At 37.1% G+C, this 21,521-nt stretch overlaps 1 protein-coding gene across 5 annotated transcripts in view; it reads left to right on the forward strand.

Annotated features, from left to right (window-relative positions):
• The window catches only part of LOC5571268, a 113,867-nt gene that overhangs the window by 21,711 nt on the left and 70,635 nt on the right, over positions 1-21,521 (forward strand). The window contains exon 1 of one of the 5 annotated variants that reach the window (XM_021840223.1): positions 18,249-18,470. The exons of the other annotated variants lie outside the window; for them this stretch is intronic. The gene's annotated coding sequence lies outside the window, so the exon portion shown is untranslated. Of the gene's footprint in view, positions 1-18,248; positions 18,471-21,521 lie in introns of those variants that run through there. 5 annotated transcript variants of the gene reach the window in all.

Below are 21,521 nucleotides of genomic sequence, written 5' to 3' on the forward strand. Positions count from 1 at the left end.
TGTCACTTTTCCGTACGGAAAAATGTGCCGCTCAATTATTACTGGACCAGCTGTCAAAATAACTTTCGTAAAAAGGGGAAATATTACTTGAATGTTTTACGTTTCAGGTGCATACCACGCATTAGCAAGTAGAACGAATTCCCGTAAAGTTTCATAACGACTGCCGTGCAAGTCAAAGGAAACATGATTCGCTCGATTATTCCGCAAGAAAAATAGTGTCAGTTCGCTCATACTGGATCAGCTGTCAAAATAACTTTGGTAATTAGTAGCAAATTATACTTGACCGCTCTACTTGCCTTAAGGCAGAACCTGTTCAACTTTCATATATGTGTTGCGTTACGGATTGAAATACAATGCTATGTAGTCGAGGCATGGTGGGACTTGGTCACATTTAATGCACTAATCAGTAATTTTGAGCAACCTATAGTAAACTTAAGAGATTTTTTGATTCGGTTGAAAATCATTGATGCACCTTTTAATTCTACCATGGATTCGGTAGATTATACAGCAAAATTTGTTTGCGTGTGGGGCTGTTCCTATCTGGCATTTCGGAAGCGACACGGAAAACAAAAGACACTCAAAAAGGTTTATCAAAATCTCAAAAACCGAATAAAAAATCAAATTTCTCGTTTACACAAACGAGAATTTCAAAATTGAGTATTCTTGGCCTAAGCTCAATGTGAAGATGCATCGAAACCAAACCTCGAACTTTTAAGAGAACAAATCTAAAGAACCAGACAAACGTTTGCACTAAAAAATTAACTCATTGGTCACTCGCTGGTGGTGACCAATCGATCAAATTTTCAACGCGAACGATCGTTAGCTTCACTTTAAATGCGCTCTAGGAAATTCTAGGTTTGGCTCCGATAGATTTTCACCCTTAGCTTTCGGTACTCAAATTGAAACAGAACATTAGGACCTGTGGCTACTCGAAGAGCAAATACAAATTTAATCTCTAATAAGAAAATTTCACTTTCCCTACGTGGTTAGAGGTTAGCTTTTTTGAAGACAACATCGATTTTTTTCTACAATTTTTTTTATTTCCATTATAAATTATTAGAGAGGACCTTTTAAATGTAGTAATGAAATTGATTTTCCACAACATTTTTCCAGCAAAAATATCTAAACAAGATTGCACGTCTTGAACTTATCACAAATTCATACTATGCAATAATGATTATAAAAGTAAATGTCTTAGAGTTGATGATCCAATGGTTGTGGGTTTTCCTATAGTTGCGGTAGTGCCGTTTATGCTGTTTTTGTTGAATTATCTGCATAATGAGATCTATCGATTAAAATCGAGAAAAGCAGAAAACAAAATTGAGATTTCCTCAAAATTGTCTAAGTACCTAAAAAAAATCTTGAACTTTTCTCGCTAGTGCCAATAGTTGGGGTAAAGTAAAGCAAAGTGTTCCCATAGTGGAGGATCCCATAAGAATACAACGGGTATCGAAACATGGGGTATGGGATCTTTCCATAATGGAAATTTCCTTGACTTCCCTGGGCATATAGTATAATCGTACCTGCACACGATATACGAATACGAAAATGACAACTTTGGCAAAGAAAGCTCTCAGTAAATAACTGTGGAAGTGCTGAGCAGCAGGCACTGTCCCATTGAAAACGTTAATGCCAAAAAGAAGAGAAACTAGGCTTGATAATACTCCTCAACATCATCAGAGTTCGATGACATACTCTAGAGCAACGTGCTACCTTTGCCTCTTTGCGAGGGAGCAAAAAAATGCTAAGCAGAGAGGCAACGAAAAATGAGCGAGGAATATGCAGCACAAAACACAACAGAGTAAAATATCAGAAAAAGGAATGCTCTCACAACTCCCCGAGGACTGTCTTGTTCGGGCGGGACACTCAAGAGTTCTTTTGAAGCGTGAGTAAAGGTAAGCATCGCAACAAGGAAGAGAGAGTACCCGAAAATATCCTCGCATTTTTTTCGCATTGCTCACTCGAATCGCTTGAGTATCTGTGTTGAAAATTTTGAGTTCAGTTTTTACTGCTCAGAAAAACGTCTAAATCGCCTCATCTTTGCATCATAGAAGAGTTTTTATCAAACCTGATCCAAATAATAGGAACAAATTTAAAATATATTATAACTAGAGGAACAGTGTACCAATAGATGGAGGTATAATTTTTTCTGACATGCTGTAGACATGATGAAGTTATTTTCCTCATACAGTAAATCTACGTTACTTCTCGTTACAAGAATAATGTGTACATTTAATGGACTCGTTGGATGTTCAGCGGTTAAAAGAAATCGAATCGAGCTCAATACCTCCACTATTGGTAAATCTAACGTATCTGTCGTAATGTTCTGAATGGCCTCAAAGATTCACGTATGAGTTTGGGGAGTATTAGTATAAATATTTTCACTTCCCCATTTACTCACATTCCCCGCGGTACGTTACCTAAGAATGCTACAGAAGCATAAATCAGCCGGCTAAAGCATCTTCGTCCCATTGAGAATTTTGACAATTTCAAGTTTTGTAAGCGTTCATTTTACATTAATAAATAAAAATTGGGTGTTTACTTTAAAAATGGTAGGAAAATACGATCCCATTTGTCCCTTGAGCGCGGGTTACAAAGTCATCCAAAAACAAAGTGGAGAACCACTGATCTAAAAGGTTCGTGGATGATCGGGAATGGACGCGTAATAATAGCGTTGCAATAATGTCCGTCCCGCGTACCGAAGATGTTCAATGAATGAATTCAACGCTCCTTAATCGGAAGGCGAAGGCAAATTATATAGGCCCCTCATTTGCGAACCGAAGCATGGGGCAAAGAGCGTACCGAGAGAGTATCGGTAGTTGGATAATTGCGCTAACGTCGCTCAGGCCTCCTTCGTCCCTTCTTCCGCCTAGACCGGACCGGAACGAACCCCGTTTATTCCGTGGGTTTTTGTTTTGAAAAAGAGAATTTCGTCGTGGGGCGGTTTCGCTGTTTCCCTTGTAGCATGAGTCATGGCACCAATACGGGCTGGCCTCTCGAAGTTGGCGCTCGGTTTGCGAATTTGATTCACCGCTGGTCGGCCTTCATCACCTTTTAGCGGGCTGTCCCACATCCTGAACAACAAGAGATCTTGCGCAACGTGCTTGCGGTGACTGTTGTAACCTAGATGTACCGCGACGAATCATGAGACGCAACTTGGGAGATCATTTAGCTCTTAGCATCTCTCTCTGTATTTCTGAGTGAAGCGATGGAGATCTATTGATGATACTTTGTGCCCAAATCGACAATTATCGGCACGATCCGCTATCTTATGAGGCAGCATCTCGCGCATTTCTAGGTTATGTACTGACGCAGAATGATGCCACAGGTGCACCTGTAAGTGTTTTTTTTTGTTTTTGTTTTACCGGTCCATCGATGATCGGCGACTCCACAGCTGCCAATACCGACGCCGTTGCAGCGCTAATTGAACTTTGATCGAATCCGGTTCACGGCTGCACGTGGGCCGGTAACTGAGGCCAAATTGCATTACGCTTGCGGAATGGATCAACGGATTCAATTGGGGAGATGTTTCAATTTTTCCAACGAGGTACGTGGTCGAATTTTCTGCAAGGTCTACTTTGGGTTACCATCCGTTAGCACCTGTTGTTGTGTTGTATGCATCGATCTCTTTAAATGGCGACCCGAATGAAGTACTTTGAGGTTTTGGGTTAAGGCGTTACTGCAATGGATTCGTCTTTATGTGCAGAGAGAACCAATAGAAATTTGCCTTTATTTACCAACCCTTTTTCGAAGCAAGTTTCACATAGAATTGGAGGCAAATCGGCACAAATTTCCATACATTAGGGAATTCATGATTCCCAAAACTGGGGCGTAGACCGAAGAGGGCCAAACCCAACCAATGTTCATCAAGCCTTGAAAAGTTTTGCAGAGAATGGAAAATAACGTACATTGCAAAAATGAAACGTAAAAGTGAACCAAAGTTGATGTTTAGTGTTCCTTTCGGTACTGTTGAGTATGCTAACAAATGTATGCCTAACTAAACCAAGTTTATGAAATTTGGCTGCCATTCAGTTATGAACTTTTTGCGACAGTTTGGCATGTTAGGAGTTGTTATTAATGAATGATTAGTAGGTCAAATAAAGGGCGACTGAATAAGGGACGTATTATAGATATGTTGTTAGTTAACTATACTACGCATTTTGCATATCATGTTCTGCGCTTGTTTACCTCTGAAGGTTCTTAATAGATACCGATCTGATCGTTTCGCTGCAATTTTTAACTCTTTATTTGTATGATTTCAAACATTACATTCATTTCTTATATCTAGATGTTCTGTATGAGAAGACACTAGCATCCTAATTAAGTAAAATTAAATCAAACATGTATTAACATTCTGTTAACAACATTTGCCGTGGCGATTCTAAAAATTTTCAGGTGAATTGATTTCACCGGCTTATTAAACGCTTTCTTTCAACTTAACCTAAATAATTTTTGTCTAAAATCATAAATAATGTTGTTACATTTGTTCTATAATGTTTCTACATTGGATATTCTATGAAACTCATTAGTACTAAACAAGGGAATAAGCTTCCTAATCATTTTCAAAATTTTATTTTGAATCCTCTGCAGAGCCTTCTTCTAGGTATTACAACTGCTAGTCCATATTGGTACAGCATACAACAAGACTGACATGTTTTTTTTATGTAAAAAGCCTGTTTTTAAGACAAAGTTTTGATTTTCTATTAATAAGTGTATACCGTTTTGACTCATATTTCGAACACTTAAGGCCAACAGTGACTTCAAATGCATCTGATAGGCATCAATTAGCTGATATTAGTGAAAAATTCAATTTCTTCGCATAGTCTAACTGTTAGCTGTTGGGTTTGCCGATAAAATTGTTTATTTTAACTTGTTAAGTATTGTTTTTACGCAAAAGTATGGAACAACATTTTGATTCAAATGCCGAACACTGTGTTCATTCTGTCTCATATTCCGAACACCTTGTTTCATATTCCGAACAGCACGAATAAATCGTACTCAAATGAATAATTTCGCAAATAAATTTATCTGAGCTAGTTTTACTGGTCTCGAACTAGAGGATCATCACTACTCCAGAGGTATAGAATAGATTAGAAGAGTTTAAAATGGATTGCAGTTGACTGCCATTTCCTTGCAGTTTGATGACATATTTCAGCGAAACATTCCAACCAAATCGCCATACAAAAACGGAGTGAGTGAGTCTGTTCGGAATTTGAGACAAAACGGTACATTAATTTTATATATTTGTTACATTTGCCTTGAATGTCCTCAATGTGATTTTGGAAAGTTGAATTTTTATCCAACATGAGCCCTAGATAATTAACTTCATCTGACCAATTTATTGGAACTCCATGCATTGTGACAACTTTTCACCGAACGAAAGAAGACGTGACCTTTGTGCGTTTTTTTTTTCCCAAGACGGTGTCCAAAAAGGATTACCACCACCAAGCACTTCCGCATACGGGTCCAACGAAAAATCGGAGGTTCGGGTCCTAACAAGTATCGTGAAGGGATCAATAGTAGAAAAATATTACTGAAAAGTAATGTCAAAAAATTTCTTCACAACTGTATCGAACAATTGTAAATGATTAATACTGTGCGAAAAAATCATCATTTTTTGGATTAAATGGAAGTCTAACCTTATTTTTTAATCTTGCATTCTTATAATATTTCACAATTTTCGCGTTGGCGAGTTAAAGACATTGTTTAATTTTTCGTAGTAAATATTTTTCACCGTAATATTTACACAAACCTTAATTAGAACTTAGGTTATACTCAGCGGCGCGGGAAGTGGGTTGGACAGGTAGGACATGTACTACGCACAAAAACACCTGAGTGGGACAGTCAAAGGATTTTCCTACCCACGATTCAACAAAAAAAACAAAATCTGCAGGAAGCAACTCGATCAACGGCGAACTTATTCTTATGGAGGATGGAATACATGATAAGGTTTTTCATGGTATTCTCTTACGCGGAAATTCAGAAAGGTTTTTTTTTTTTCAGAGTATTAAAAAATAGCATCAAGAAACCCCGATGGATTTCTTTCGCCTGTTCATGTGGATTCCTTCGAAAACTCATCTACGTTTTTCCCATAAATCCAAAATTCCTTGAGAGGTTATTCGAACAAATCTAGTTTTTTTTTTCTAGAAGTTGTTTCAGCAAGTCATCCAAGTATTACTCTTGTTATTTTATCAAACAATTGTTTAGAAGATTCTCTGAAAATTCGCATGCAATCTTTAAAAGTTTAATTAAATTTTCACTATACAGCAATTTTTCCAATAATTCCTCCCAGCATTCCTACACAAATAGAAATTTTTTCCAATGTTTTTCGAGAAATTTCTGGAGATTCGGTTGATTTTTTTATCATCCTAATAAATTATCTATAAAATCTTCTAAAACTGTCTCAAGAGTCCAGGAGATATTTCATAGATCCTTGTTCGTTTATGGGTGGCTTTTAACCCATATCCGCCCAGCGTCCTAAAAATAGGACAGAAGCCCCGAACGCCCAGCGTCCTATAAATAGGACAGTACTTGTAGTGCAAATATCTTGAAAATAAAGAGGTTTAGGAGAAAACTGTCTTCTGCAAAGTTGATCACAGGGCTGCTGACTTCCACTTGGTAACTAATTTAATTCAGAATTAACTCACCAGGTGGCGCACAGACGCCAACAAATGTCGCATATATAAGCAACATATATAACAACTTTCCAGCGTACAAATATTTGCTTCGTTTATATCTCAGTCCAGCGATGAGATACAAAATTGGTGTCTTCGACCAAGTTGAACAACTAAATAATATCTATTCGCATAGAACCTTACAAATTCGGAAAACACTCCCAAGATGGCGCTAGTGAGCCAAAACATTATTTGCTTATATCTTAGCCCAGTTATGAGATACAAAAATGGTGTCTTCGACAAAGTTGAACAACTAAATAATACCTATTCGCATAGAACCTTACAAATTCGGAAAACACTCCCAAGATGGCGCTAGTGAGCCAAAACATTATTTGCTTATATCTTAGCCCAGTTATGAGATACAAAAATGGTGTCTTCGACAAAGTTGAACAACTAAATAATACCTATTCGCATAGAACCTTACAAATTCGGAAAACACTCCCAAGATGGCGCTAGTGAGCCAAAACTTTATTTGCTTATATCTTAGTCCAGTTATGAGATACAAAATTGGTGTCTTCGATAAAGTTGATTAACTAAATGAGAACTATTCGTCTAAACCTTATTTGTTCAGAAAACACTCAAAAGATGGCGCTAATGGTCGAACATTTTATATCTCAGTTCAGTGATGATATACAACGTTGGTGTCTTCGACAAATGTGTTTAACTGAATGAGATCTAGTCACCCGAAAACTTATTAGTTGGGAAAACATTCACTAGATGGCGCTAGTGAGCAGAGATTTTATTTGCTTGTATCTCAGTCCAGTTATTAGATACAAAATTGATGTGGTCGACAAAGTTGATCAACTAAATGAGACCTATTCGCCTAAAACCTTTTTAGTTCGGAATACACTCAAAAGATGGCGCTAGCGATCGAACATTTTGATTGTTTATATCTCAGTTCAGTGATGAGATACAACATTGGTGTCTTCGACAAATGTGTTCAACTGAATGAGATCTATTCGTCCGAAAACTTATTTGTTCAGAAAACATTCACTAGATTGCGCTAGTGGGCAAATATTGTATTTGCTTGCATCTCAGTTCTGTTATGATATACAAAATTGTTGTCTTCGACAATGTTGAACAACTAAATGATACTTAGTCACATAAAACCTTATAACACTCACAAGATGGCGCTAGTGGGCAAAGATTTTATTTGCTGATATCTCAGTCAAGTGATAAGATACAAAGTTTGTTTCATGGACAATGTTGAACAACTAAATGAATCCTATTCGCCTAAAACCATATTAGTTCGGAAAACACTCACAAGGTGGCGCTAGTGGTCAAATATATATTTTTTTTTTATATCAGTCCAGCGATGAGACTGAAAAAAATCGAACTCTTGAAATTGGTATCTTCGACAAAAGTGTTCAACTAAATGGGATCTATTCGCCCAGAAACAAAGTTGTTTGGAAAATTTTCCCAAGATGGCGCTAGTAGACAAATATATTATGTACTTTTATCTCAATCTAGAGATTGGATACAAAGTTAGTGTTTTTGACAAAGTTGGAGAACTTAATGAGAACTATTCGCCTGGAAACTTATTACTTCGGGAATCACCTAAATGGCACTACTGGGCACACATTTTATTCGCTTATATATCAGTCCACTGATTAAATCCAAAGAAAGCTATTCGCCTAAAACCTTCTTAGTTTGGAAGTCAGTCTCATGATGGCGCTAGTCGACAAATGATTTATTCGCCTATATTGAAGTCCAGTGATGAAAAATTTGGTATCTTCGAAAACGATGATCAACTAAAGGAGATATTTTCGCAAAAAAAACATATTAGCTGGGAATTGCTTTTATGTGCGAAACATCAAGGAAACAACCAATAAGAAATTGGTCTGACTAGATCAAAACAATGGATACTTACTATCGATTCGAGCAACAATCGCTTATTTTGGATGCAATGCTCCTTACATTTTTAGATGAAACTTGACACCATTTAGATCTTTTGATTTTTTGAAGGGAGTGAAGAACGAAATAAACGACAAATGACAAATGAACTGAACTCCAAGGGTGAAGGGCGGCTGTCAAATGAGAGTAAAATTGAATAGCTACCAACCTAAGTCCAGAACCAGTTTTATGACTTAAACATGGAAAAGTAAAAATTATTATTCGCAAAATTACACGTAATAAATGCGCTTGAAAGATATTGTTTGCAAGCAGTTATTTACTACGCGCTACTGCAGTGCGTTGTTGCCAATTTAATCAGAAAATTCTACTTAATTCCCAAAATGATTTTTTCGAGAAAATTGATTACGCCTTCGCCATTGTTTGGTCGTAGTTTTGTATGGCTGTTTACTTTTTACAACCAGCGACGCGCTGAGGTACCAGTAAAGAGCCTTCCTTGCTGAACTCACTCGGTCCAAGAATTGTGACATTTGAGCGGGCACGCTTCAGTATACTCCCCAGGTATTCTGGCCAGCTCTAGTGTCAAAAATATTGGACCGCGTGGATTCGGTTCTATCGGTGAATAAGACTATATGCATCAGTGATGCAGTAACTTCAACGATATAGTCGAATAATGTTGGCTTCAACTATTCACATCTGTAAAGCATGTAATAGTTGGAGTCCAATATTTGATTGTCATTGGACTGAAGGACTAACTTTTGATCAGCACTAACGAAATTCTGATATTGCCAAATATGTATTTCGATCGTTCGTCCCGTATACTCGTACAAAGTAAGTCGAATCAATCCGTAGCAGCTGTCAAATCAACATTTATTATCATATGTTAAGTCGCATAAGATCACAGGTTAGTTTGGTAGAATATGTATACACTCGCAATGTATGTTATTATTCATCACATAATATATGCACGCATATCGCCTCCACTTTTGTACGTAGAAGGCCTTTTCGCGACATCCTATAAGTGAAATTTTGCACATACAAAGCCTCCAGGTGATTTCGTTATACGTACATTTTGGTTGTCTGGGATTATATACTAATAAGTTGACCCAGAAAAAAAATATTTTGATAGTTATGTTTCCATTATCAGCTGGCAAGTTTTAAATAATCTTTTTGAAGACTATTCTGAAACATCTGTAAATTTTTTTGTAAATCAAAATATTTGATGTTAGATTTTATTTTGTTTTTGGAATAAATGGTTGAAAATTGAATTGAAGTCACTAAATGATTTAGTTCTGGCATGCACCTTTCGCCTCTGAAATGTATATTCTTTATGTTGCAATTTCTTTATCAGGGTACGTCCATAAATTACGTCACGCAAAGTTTTGCTTTATTCATTTTCCTCAATTTTCCTCTGTATCACACTTTTTGTAAGGATTCCAATTTTTATATTGGTAGCCACGTTTCATTGTAACCCCCTCCTTCCTCTTTTGTACGTGACGTAGTTTATGAATTACCCCTCACCAGCATTTTTTCCAACTTGTTTACATTATAATGGGTCGAACTGCATGAAAATATATTTGATTTATCTCGAAAATAAACTTATAGAACAGCTAGATATGGACGACACACTTTCAAGAATTTTTTTTTGATCCCCACCATAGACTTGAAATTTTTTGGTGAAATAAGGTTTAATTTATGGGAATACGACAATGAATAACGAAAACGGAGCTGAATTCCAATTGTGAGATACCTTGGGCGTTAACGGGTTAAACTTACATAAGTTAATCAGGATTTTCCTTACAAATACCTCACGGATTTATTTTTCAGAAATTTTTTTCGGTATTTCCCTGAAGACATTCGTTGAAGAATCCCTGAAAATAAAACTTGAGAAATTCAGAAATCTTGGAAGGAATCTCTGGATAATTTGCCGAAGGAATCTTCAGAGAAATCCTTAGTTTATATCATATATAAATCCTTCAAGACAATTTTGAAGGAAATCCCTAGAAATTTTTGGAGAAGTTACTGATCGAATTTTAGTATACGTTTGGAGGATGTCTCAGGGAAATCGATTGTTAAATCGCAGACAGACATATAAGGCGGAGCAAATTTATTCAAAATTCCTGTGTAAATTCTACCGTGGTGTCACCTAGGGAGCAAATTGCTGCAGTACAGTGACAGTTCGTAAAAGCACGTGACTTCATCTTCTCGCTTACCACCCAGTCCACCACCCACTGAACAAAAATACAGTCAGGTTTCCTATTAGACACATGGTTGAGGGGCGTTATAGGAGTCCCAGGGCTTATGGGATTTCATCACTTTGGGGGTGTCGTTGAATATCTCGTATGCCAAAAGAGATAGCACAGTACTGTCTTCGGCGAAGTTTCAGTGCTAAGTACGATCTACCTTTAGGAGTTGAGGATCATCCTTTTAGTTGAGAACTCTGAATCCTGATGTTTTGGAAGGTTGGTGTTTTCGGAAGAGTTGTTCAGTAGCTCAAGGGCTGACATGTGGTGGTCATTCTGATACGGAATTACGCCACCAGGCGGCGCTAGTGGGCATGGAATTTTTGTTTTGCGCATAGCTCAGTTGCCTGACCACTTAGAAAGTTGGCGTCTTCGGCAAAGTTGCTCAGTATCACAAGGGCTAACATTATTTGAGCCGAAAGTTTCGAAATGTTGCCACTAGGCGGCGCTAGTGAGCAAGGAATTTTTGTTTCGTGGATAGCTCAGTAGCCTGACCAAAGTTGTTCAGTATGACACTAGGCTATCAATTTTCCTCGCATTGCCACGTTTAAGTAAAAGTGCCTGGAGAAAAATATAGACATTATTTTTTACAATCGGATAAGCGTGTGGCTAGTATCCCTTTATTTTCGACGGATTGGGAGAATTTTTGATCAATTATTTGATATAAGAATGAGTGAGGATCCGTTTACTACTCAAATAAGTAATCGTTAGTTTTTTATATTAACCAAAGAAAAAAAAATGTGTGTTTATTTTTATTTCGTCATTGCATGAACTTCATTTCTTGAACATTTTCCAAGGTATGGTTTGGAAAGAAATGGGTTGGAATGTCAGTCATGACTAATAAATTGGAAAATCCATTCGCTAACAATCTTAATGAGATAACTACGACTGGCCTTATCTCTTTAGTTACACGACACTCTTGTTTGAATATTTTTAATATATAAACCTTCTTTTTCATAACGATAATTCAATCCTATAAAAAAAACTTTTTCTCCCGATTTCTACGTATATACAAAATCTCGAAACTCTCGGCTTGTTAGCCCTTGTGATACTGAACAACTTTGCAGATGACGCCATCTTTCTAAGAGGTAAAGCTACTGAGCTACGCGCAAAACAAAAATTCCATGCTCTCTAGCGCCGCCTAGTGGCAAAATTTCGAAACTTTCGGCTCAAATAATATTAGCCCTTGTGATACTGAGCAACTTTGCCAAAGACACCATCTTTCTAAGTGGTCAGGCTACTGAGCTATGCGCAAAATAAAAATTATTTGCTCACTAGCGCCGCCTAGTGGCAACATTTCGAATCTTTCAGCTCAAATAATGTTAGCCCTTGTGATACAGAGCAACTTTGCCGAAGACGCCATCGTTCTAAGTGGTCAGGCTACTGAGCTATGTGCAAAACAACAAATCTTGGCTCACTAGCGCCGCCTAGTGGCAAAATTTCGAAACTTTCAGCTCAAATAGTGTTAGCCCTTGTGATACTGAGCAACTTTGCCGAAGACGCCATCTTTCTAAGTGGTCAGGCTACTGAGCTATGTGCAAAACAAAAATTATTTGCTCACTAGCGCCGCCTGGTGGCGAAATTTCGAAACTTTCGGCTCAAATAATGTTAGCCCTTGTGATACTGAGTAACTTTGCCAAAGACGCCATCTTTCTAATTGGTCAGGCAACTGAGCTATGCGCAAAACAAAAATTCCATGCCCACTAGCGCCGCCTAGTGGCGTAATTCCGTATCAGAATGACCACCACATGTCAGCCCTTGAGCTACTGAACAACTCTTCCGAAGACACCAACCTTCCAAAACATCAGGATTCAGAGATATCATATGTTACAAAATTTTGCATTCTTATCCCTCATGGTTCATATAGTGCAAATCAGAAAAAGCGCCCCTACCGGCCAAGTTCTCAACTAAAAGGATGATCCTCAACTCCTAAAGGTAGATCGTACTTAGCACTGAAACTTCGCCGAAGACAGTACTGTGCTATCTCTTTTGGCATACGAGATATTCAACGACACCCCCAAAGTGATGAAATCCCATAAGCCCTGGGTCTCCTATAACGTTCTGGTGTGTCTTATAGGAGTGAGCGTAATAGGAGTGCACGTTATAGGAATGCGTTTAATAGGAGACCCGACTGTATCAAAACAATCACTTTAAAAATGATTCACACAATTGTGATACTTTCACGCCAATTTATTTTACATGAGTAACGATCATTCAAGGGTGTTATAATAGCATGAATCTGTGAGTAAATTGAATGCCAAATTGTGGTAAAAATTACAATGGATTTAATTAACTTTTACTTCAGAAATTAGATCCAAAAGGGAACATCACCCACCCAGCGCAAAAAAAAGTGCCTAGTTTTTAGCGTTGAGCACGTCGGCTGTGGAAGCGGTTGTGTGTCATGCTGTCAACGGGTTGGTCGTGGGAGGCATACGCCACTAACGCCATTTGTTAGCTTATTGCCACTTGGCGATTTGTGGCGGCCATGTTTTTACACAAGTGGCTGAGTCTAACTTGAACGTCTGTCTGCGGTTGAATCTTGGAGAAGTTAAAGGTTTCTTGAATAATTTCTCAAAGAATTTTGGGAGGAATTCAGATGATTTCTGAAATAATCTTTGGATATTATCTTTTTCTGTGCGTTAGAGCCCCTCTCTTTGGGAAAAATCTTGTTGAATTCTAGAGGTATCTTAGCTTTATGGTCTCTTTTTTTCTCACAAGAGGTATCTAATTTCCAAATTTTAAGGCGCTCAGTTACTACAAGCCTTGTAAAGACGAAAAGCTTTCTTAGTCTCATAAGGTAACTAATGGCATGGAAATGAGGTGATTATAAGCAGAGGTGTCAGTGACAAAAACTGAGTATTGAGAAAATCTACTTCGAAATTTTTGAGCAATTTTTCATTTTATAAAAATTGTATGGGCGTTTAGAAACAAGTCTGTCTTTTAAGAATCATGCTATTTTTTTCTGTTGCGCGGAAAATCATCTGAAAACATCGTTGAAAAGCTTGGAAATAGAAGAACTTTCTCAACTCAACTCAAAACTAGCAAATAGTCACTAACACCCCTTTGTGTTTGAGCTCATCAAATATAGTAACTTTCAAATTCCAGTCCAGGGTTAACATTCTTCTTTTCACTGGACACAAAATATTCACCATCGTTTATCCTACCCATGATTTCGAACGTGTATGTTTCAGAAACATACTGGGTACATTGAAGAGATTTTTATACGTTCAAGATTAAATTTCTTCATGCGTTCTCTCTTGAACTCGTCCAGAAACTACACCCGGACTTCCTATGAAGCAATTTGATTGTTTAAGGAATGACTTAATTTACTTTAACTTCTTGTTACATTCTTTCGTGCTTTTCTACAGTAATATCACGAAAAATTCCTTTAAAATTTGCTACTAATGTTATATTCGGATTCTGCTTCGAATAACTCCATAAGCTATTGAAAGAAGCTCTTCAAAATCACATTTTGTTGAATACTATAAGAATTTTTTTCACAACAATTCCAGGTGAAATTCTTGATGATAAATGATGTAAAATTTCTGAAGTGATTCTATAAAAATCTTCAAAATTTTCTGGATGAATTTCAAAATATTTTCTAGGAAAATTTATACAGCGATCTCCAGTTGAAACATTCTATGAATTATACTTAAAGGAATTCCAAGAAGCCCTTCGAGGCAATTACTGATGCAACTTTAAAGAATTTTTCATAAAAAAACCTAAAGGAATCTTCATATGATTTTTTTTAGGAATTTCGGTGTCCTAAGAAAAATGGTAAGATAATTCAATGGTCGTGTAGAACTAGGATTCATATTGATTCCGGATGTCTCAATGGTCAGAGCAAAATTGCCGATCAAAGGGATCACTACGAATCGAATCTTCAGAATTTTACCAATAAGTAATTCTCCAAGACGTTAAATGGACCCGTTACTCAAGATGCGTTTTAGACCTTCAGGTTCTCCATTTTGGCAGCCTTTTTGTCATATTTTATGCTTCTGTTTTCAAATTTTCAAGCAACGATGCAGAGCTCAATCCACACGTTGCAATCTATATCTTTGAGGAGAATGACATCTTATCAAGGGTTAACTTGTGCTACAAAAATGTTCTGAATAAGACTCCTTATAAACGTTTAATGAGCCTGAATTCCAATAACTACGAAACATTATTTTTCAAATAACAGCCTATGGTCAAAAGAAAGAAAAATATCTTATGAAAATTCAAGCTAGTACAATACAAATAATCGTTATATTAGTATAACTTCAGGAACTGCTAATGATTCAAAGAAGATAAAATTTCCTATTAAACTATAAGCTAAATTATTGCTTGGGCTTGAGCTTGAGCTTGATTGGCCGCCCGTGGTTGCTACTCCAGTATCGCCAGAGCAGCTGCACTTACACAAGGAACCAACCAGATGGCTGCATGGGATTAACAGGCACCCTCAGTGTATAAGTGCTGGTGATCTTCTATTTTTAGGCAACAATGGTGCCTGCCACGTCAGAATGCAGACCAATGAGGGCAAAGGGAAGGAATTGATGATGCATTCAAATGGCTCCCACGGTTGACCGTATATACCACTGCGTCAACGCCAGTTCATGCGCGAAGGATGGGATAATTTTTATGGCAGAGAGGCTTGCTGGTTTGGTTAGCAGACTGCTTATGTATCAGCTGTAAAGGAAGACATGCTATAATGATGAACGAATGGAAGCGTATGAGAAACGGTTTATTTCTGTCCGTCTCGGGTTCTAGCAAATGCTATGAACTGTGATAGATACATCAACTGTGATATATTAAGAGTGGTAGATAGAAGCAAGTGAAAGATACAACTACAAAGTACGATAGAAGGGACGGGCCTGGGATTGAACCCATGACCTTCTGCTTATGAAACAGAAGCGGTAGCCATTAGACCACCAACCCCGTCTAGAAAATATAAGCTAAATTATTGTCAACATTAACGTAACCAGTATAAATAGAAAGAATAGCTTATATTGGCATATTCACACTCAAATGGAGTTCTCCTGATAGAGTAAACTCATTTGAGATCTGCTCCGTAAAACTCACGCATGAGATTTTGATGCAAAATCATTCTCTCACGTTCACACCGTCAAAAATTATTCAATCATAAAACCCATCGAAAATCTGTCAAAACCTAATGTCTTTGTTAACATTAGAAAGGTTTATTATATTTCTAGCAGAAAAACAAATAATATGTGCTTTGCTTTCTTTCAAAAACTGTGGAAATAAAAGCCAATGAGTTAAACGGATGAGCCAAATCATGCATGATTTTTTGACTGTTGAGTTGCGTGAGTTACAACTCAAGCGTGTAAAATCATGCATGAGAAGTGAGTATATGAGATTTTCGCAACGTTGCTGATGAAATCATTAAAAGGACTGGAACCCTAGCACACTGTTGGTAACCCAGAGACGAATTGACCATCAGCTTTGAGTCTTGACGTGATGCGTGGAGTTTACAACTTCATCCTAAATTAACAGGTTGATTTAATCATTCTCATGTTTCGTCACATCATAAAAGTGAATAATATAATTAGATGATCAATTATTGGACCACACCTAAGAACCCTACACATCAGCGTTGTGGCAATTTGATATTTTTTTTTATTCATAATTCGGCCAAACGGCAGTCGTCCAAACGACCCCTTCGGCCAAATGGTATTTGGCCAAGCGGCATTCGGCCAAATGGTATTTGGCCAGATGGCCGGACACCAATGCACTCTATGATCAAAAATGTGGTTGGGACAGTGTCGATTTTTTCCATTTAAACTTCAAGCTCTTCTATTCCCGTCTTTTTCACATTAGCTTTTGGGGTCCATCTTAAGGCATAATTTTAGATGTTCACGGTTCTCATTCTTGTGTTCTTATAGCTAATGATACACGATTGTGTGATCGCTGGAATACGTCTCCATATCTGACATTCTATCGAAGTCGTCATTTCCATGCCTTCCTAAAGGTGAAACGTCTTGCCCTATCTCTTCTTACAAATTGTAAGGCACCTAGATTCGTATCTCCTATCGAAACACAAAGTCATTCGATATGAAAGAATTTACGGAATCCAGTAGATATCCATGAATGCGTGTCCAAATGCAGTTGGAAATCATTGATCATTCCTGAAGAAACATCAATGCCCGGTAAGCGACGAGTCTTCTCGTTTGCTTCACTTCCATTCATGTCTGAATGATTAGAAAACATAACGGCCAAGGTATCTCTCATTCCCATCACGTATCTTGAACAGTCACATATTCGACCGTAGCCAACTCAATTCAGAAGAAGAAAAAAACCAAACGCTTTTTGGAACGTGTACCAACTAGGGCTGCGTGACACCTGAATTAGTTCACACATTCTCTTTCGTTCGTACCAAGTTGAAAATCAGGAACTTTACATTTTCACACACATAGGCTTAGACTGGGAATAACTTTAAGCATGATTGACGTGATCATTTTTCTTCTGTTCCTATCTTTCACCCAAGCGTTCGGAGCAGATGGAATGCGTGACTTCCCCCAACTAGACGATACGAAAGTCCACCTACCCTTCCCGTAGACATCAACTTGCCTTCAGCATACCTTTGGGACACATACATATCATGTGCGGCGGCAGCTCTCGTTCATGAAACCAGCTTAATGATTTCTCTTTCACATCACCACAGACAGAAAACAGAAATTCGCTCGCTGTCAAATCTAGATGCGACACATCGGGTTGCACTTTTTGACGGACTGTGATTGAATTTTAAATTTCGCGAAATTTAGGTACCATCGAACGTTGGCCACGTGCAACTGAGATTTTGTTTTCAAGCGCATAGATAAAACCAAACCCGGATTTAACTGGGTCCGCGTTCGGTGCTTATTCATTGGAGTTGGCTGCTTGAATCACCATCATTGCGAATGCCATTTGGTCGTATCCGCGATGGCAAGCCAAGGCGAAACGCGTCATTTTACTGCTTTTGCAACATTTTAGTGAGGCCGTTTTTCTTCTCTCGGATGGGGTTTTCTTTCGAGCGATAGCGTGGCGCACGATGGGACAATTTCAGAAAAAGACGATCAAAACCTCTAAGTTATTTACGTTTAAAAATGCCATTAACTATTGAAATTGGTTGAATTGTGCATTATATAAGCAATGATATACTGCTCCATGATAACTTACTGGGCGATTCATAATAACGGTATGTGTTTACATATTTTACTCATTTGAAATAGAAGCATGAAACGAGCTCACCAATTGATAATCCATCGTTGACTGGGCGGTTGTCAATCCCCTTCAACAGAAGAGTAGAACATTATGAACACATTCTCTGAAGTCACCAATGCTCTTAAACGCCATCAGACCCCTTATACAGGTTTTGATCGTATTTTTTTGAAGTTGTCCCATTGTGCTCAGGCGCAGGCAGTAGCGGATTCCGCTTGCCTGGTTTATTTTTCGCAACATTTGCTCGGAGGTGAGCGCGATGCTGTTTCATTGCTGCATTCGCTACTTAAGTGCGCTGACTAGAAAAGACACAATGCCAGGAAAGTACGCGGATCGAATTGGATCTCGGAAAGAGCTACCCTCACTCAGCTAGCTACGTTTGTTTGCATTCGTGCTCGTTTGTTACGAAATGTTGCAGCGAAGCTATCTTCGTCATCGCGTCGGTGGAGGCGGTACCGGAGAGAAATTTGTTTAGTCACGTGGCTTCTTGTAATGCGGATATTGGGTGAGCGCTTTTAAAGATACGATACGAAACGTAGATTTAAATATTGGGTGTTTTTTCACCACTGTGCCGTTTCTGCAAGCTTGAAAAGTGCAAAAAATGCGGGATTGCATAAAATATTATTGATGTCTTCACCATAACTTCTCTGTGATAATGATTAATAAGTGCATCAGTCTGCCGAGAAAGGCATAATTCTCCAATGTTACTTTTTATCGATTTTGTTTGTTTAGCATCTGCACAAATTCGTAAGTGCTACATTCCTAGACCGTCGCAGTAGAGTTGCTCCCTTTCCGTTTGAAAACAAGGTCACAGATTTGGGGAAAACCGCTGACCCTTAGACAAGTTTGACGGTCCTGGGGATTTTTTTTTATTATCGTACAAATTGGGCCGAAGGGTCTCAGATTTTCATGAAACTTTTTCCACAGGCAGGGCTCATGGATATATGAATAAAAAAAAATTGAGAAAAATTCAGGGTCGCCTATTTTTCCGGAAAACTCAGGTGGAAATTTTTTGTTTTCCCTTGACACTACTTACTTTGAAAAATCATAACTCAAGAACGAAGCATCGTAGAAACAAAGTTTTTATATAAAAATTTAAGCAAATTTTCTCAAAAATCCAAAAAAAATATGAACTGGAAAAAGTTTTCCACAAAATTTTCCACCGTTGGGAAAATTCGTAAAGAAAAGCCGGAAAAACTATGCCCGAACTCGTGGAAAATTTAAAAAAAATATTTTCGAGAAGGTAATTTTATAAGCTTTAATCACTGAAATTTTTGGAATGCACTTTTTTTTCGTTTTTGAGTTATGGCCAATTTTGTGAAAAATGTCCAGATGCGCCATATAAGACTTTTCTTTGAAAAATCACAACTCAAGAACGAAACATTGTAGAAACAAAGTTTTTGTATGAAAATTTAAGCAAATTTTCTCAAAAATAAAAAAAAAATATGAACTGGAAAAAGTTTTCCACAAAATTTTCCACCGTTGGGAAAATTCGTAAAGAAAAGCCGGAAAAATAATGCCCGAACTCGTGGAAAATTTTCAAAAAAATATTTTCGAGAAGGTAATTTTATAAGCTTTAATCACTGAAATTTTTGGAATGCACTTATTTTTCGTTTTTGAGTTATGGCCAATTTTGTGAAAAATGTCCAGATGTGCCATATAAGACTTTTCTTTGAAAAATCATAACTCAAGAACGAAACATTGTAGAAACAAAGTTTTTGTATGAAAATTTAAGCAAATTTTCTCAGAAATCCAAAAAAAAATATGAACTGGAAAAAGTTTTCCACAAAATTTTCCACCGTTAGGGAAATTCATAAAGAAAAGCTGGAAAATCTATGCCCGTACTCACGGAAAATTTTTTAATAAAATATTTTTGAGAAGGAAACTTTATAAACTTCAATTCTAGTAACTTTTAGGATGTACTTTTTTTTTTTGTTCCTGAGTTATGGTCAATTTTGTAAAAATGCAAAGATTTGCCATACATGCCTTTTCGTTTAAAAATCATGACTCAAGACTCATCATGACTTGTCGATTCCCAATACCGGGAGCACTTCACGCAAATTTTCATCTTTTCCGTAATCCACCGAACTCCATTCGAATGAAGCTTACTGATGAGGCCTTGGCTGATCGATCGTAGGTTTGTCCTTACTGATTTGTGGCCGTCCAGTCCGAAGGGGTTACAGCATAAAGAATTGTATTCGTAATATTGAACTTTGTCCATTTCAACAGCTTCGGGAAAACTTTTTTCACATTTCCAAAAATTAATAACGAGGAATATACAGCTGATAGACAACACTTGCACTTTCTCACTGCTCTTTGTTAGTTTTTGGTAAACTTATGATTCTCAAGCCATTTCAACGCTTTAAACTTGAATTTGTAAATACCTATTTGTCATATTGTCTACCCATTTATTTAACTGTCAATTTTGTAGTTACCTAACAGGAAAAAAATGCCTACATTCTGATTGTTTCTATGTAGTTTCGTTCTTAAGAAATTTTGTTTATGAACTTATAAATTTGTAAATATATGGTTCAAACAGCTCATCCTAGCAATATTTGATCATGTTTTAGGAACGAAAAATGAGCGTATTGAAAAATATTGTAGGATTGGATCTTATTGATCGCTCTTTTCAAATATACTTTGTTTGAAAGCTGGAATAGCTAATCGGGTTTTCATTATTTATTTTCATAAACAGTGAAAAATGTCCTGGGAACCTGATTCCATTTCAAAAATTTCATATTTTTGAGATAATTTGAATCCGGTTCGACAAGTCATGATGAGTCTTGAGTCATGATTTTTAATCGAAAAGGCATGTATGGCAAATTTTTGCATTTTTTACAAAATTGACCATAGATCAGGAACTAAAGAAAAGTACATCCTAAAAGTTACCAGAATTGAAGTTCATAAAGTTTCTTTCTTAAAAATATTTTATTAAAAAATTTCCGCGAGTTCGGGCATAGATTTTCCAGCTTTTCTTTATGAATTTCCCCAACGGTGGAAAATTTTGTGGAAAACTTTTTCCAGTTCATATTTTTTTTGGATTTCTGAGAAAATTTGCTTAAATGTTCATACAAAAACTTTGTTTCTACAATGTTTCGTTCTTGAGTTGTGATTTTTCAAAGAAAAGTCTTATATGGCGCATCTGGACATTTTTCACAAAATTGGCCATAACTCAAAAACGAAAAAAAAGTGCATTCCAAAAATTTCAGTGATTAAAGCTTATAAAATTACCTTCTCGAAAATATTTTTTTTAAATTTTCCACGAGTTCGGGCATAGTTTTTCCGGCTTTTCTTTACGAATTTTCCCAACGGTGGAAAATTTTGTGGAAAACTTTTTCCAGTTCATATTTTTTTTTGGATTTTTGAGAAAATTTGCTTAAATTTTTATATAAAAACTTTGTTTCTACGATGCTTCGTTCTTGAGTTATGATTTTTCAAAGTAAGTAGTGTCAAGGGAAAACAAAAAATTTCCACCTGAGTTTTCCGGAAAAATAGGCGACCCTGAATTTTTCTCAATTTTTGTTTATTCATATATCCATGAGCCCTGCCTGTGGAA

This window comes from Aedes aegypti, chromosome 2, assembly GCF_002204515.2.
Source record: "Aedes aegypti strain LVP_AGWG chromosome 2, AaegL5.0 Primary Assembly, whole genome shotgun sequence".
Lineage (NCBI taxonomy): Eukaryota > Metazoa > Arthropoda > Insecta > Diptera > Culicidae > Aedes > Aedes aegypti.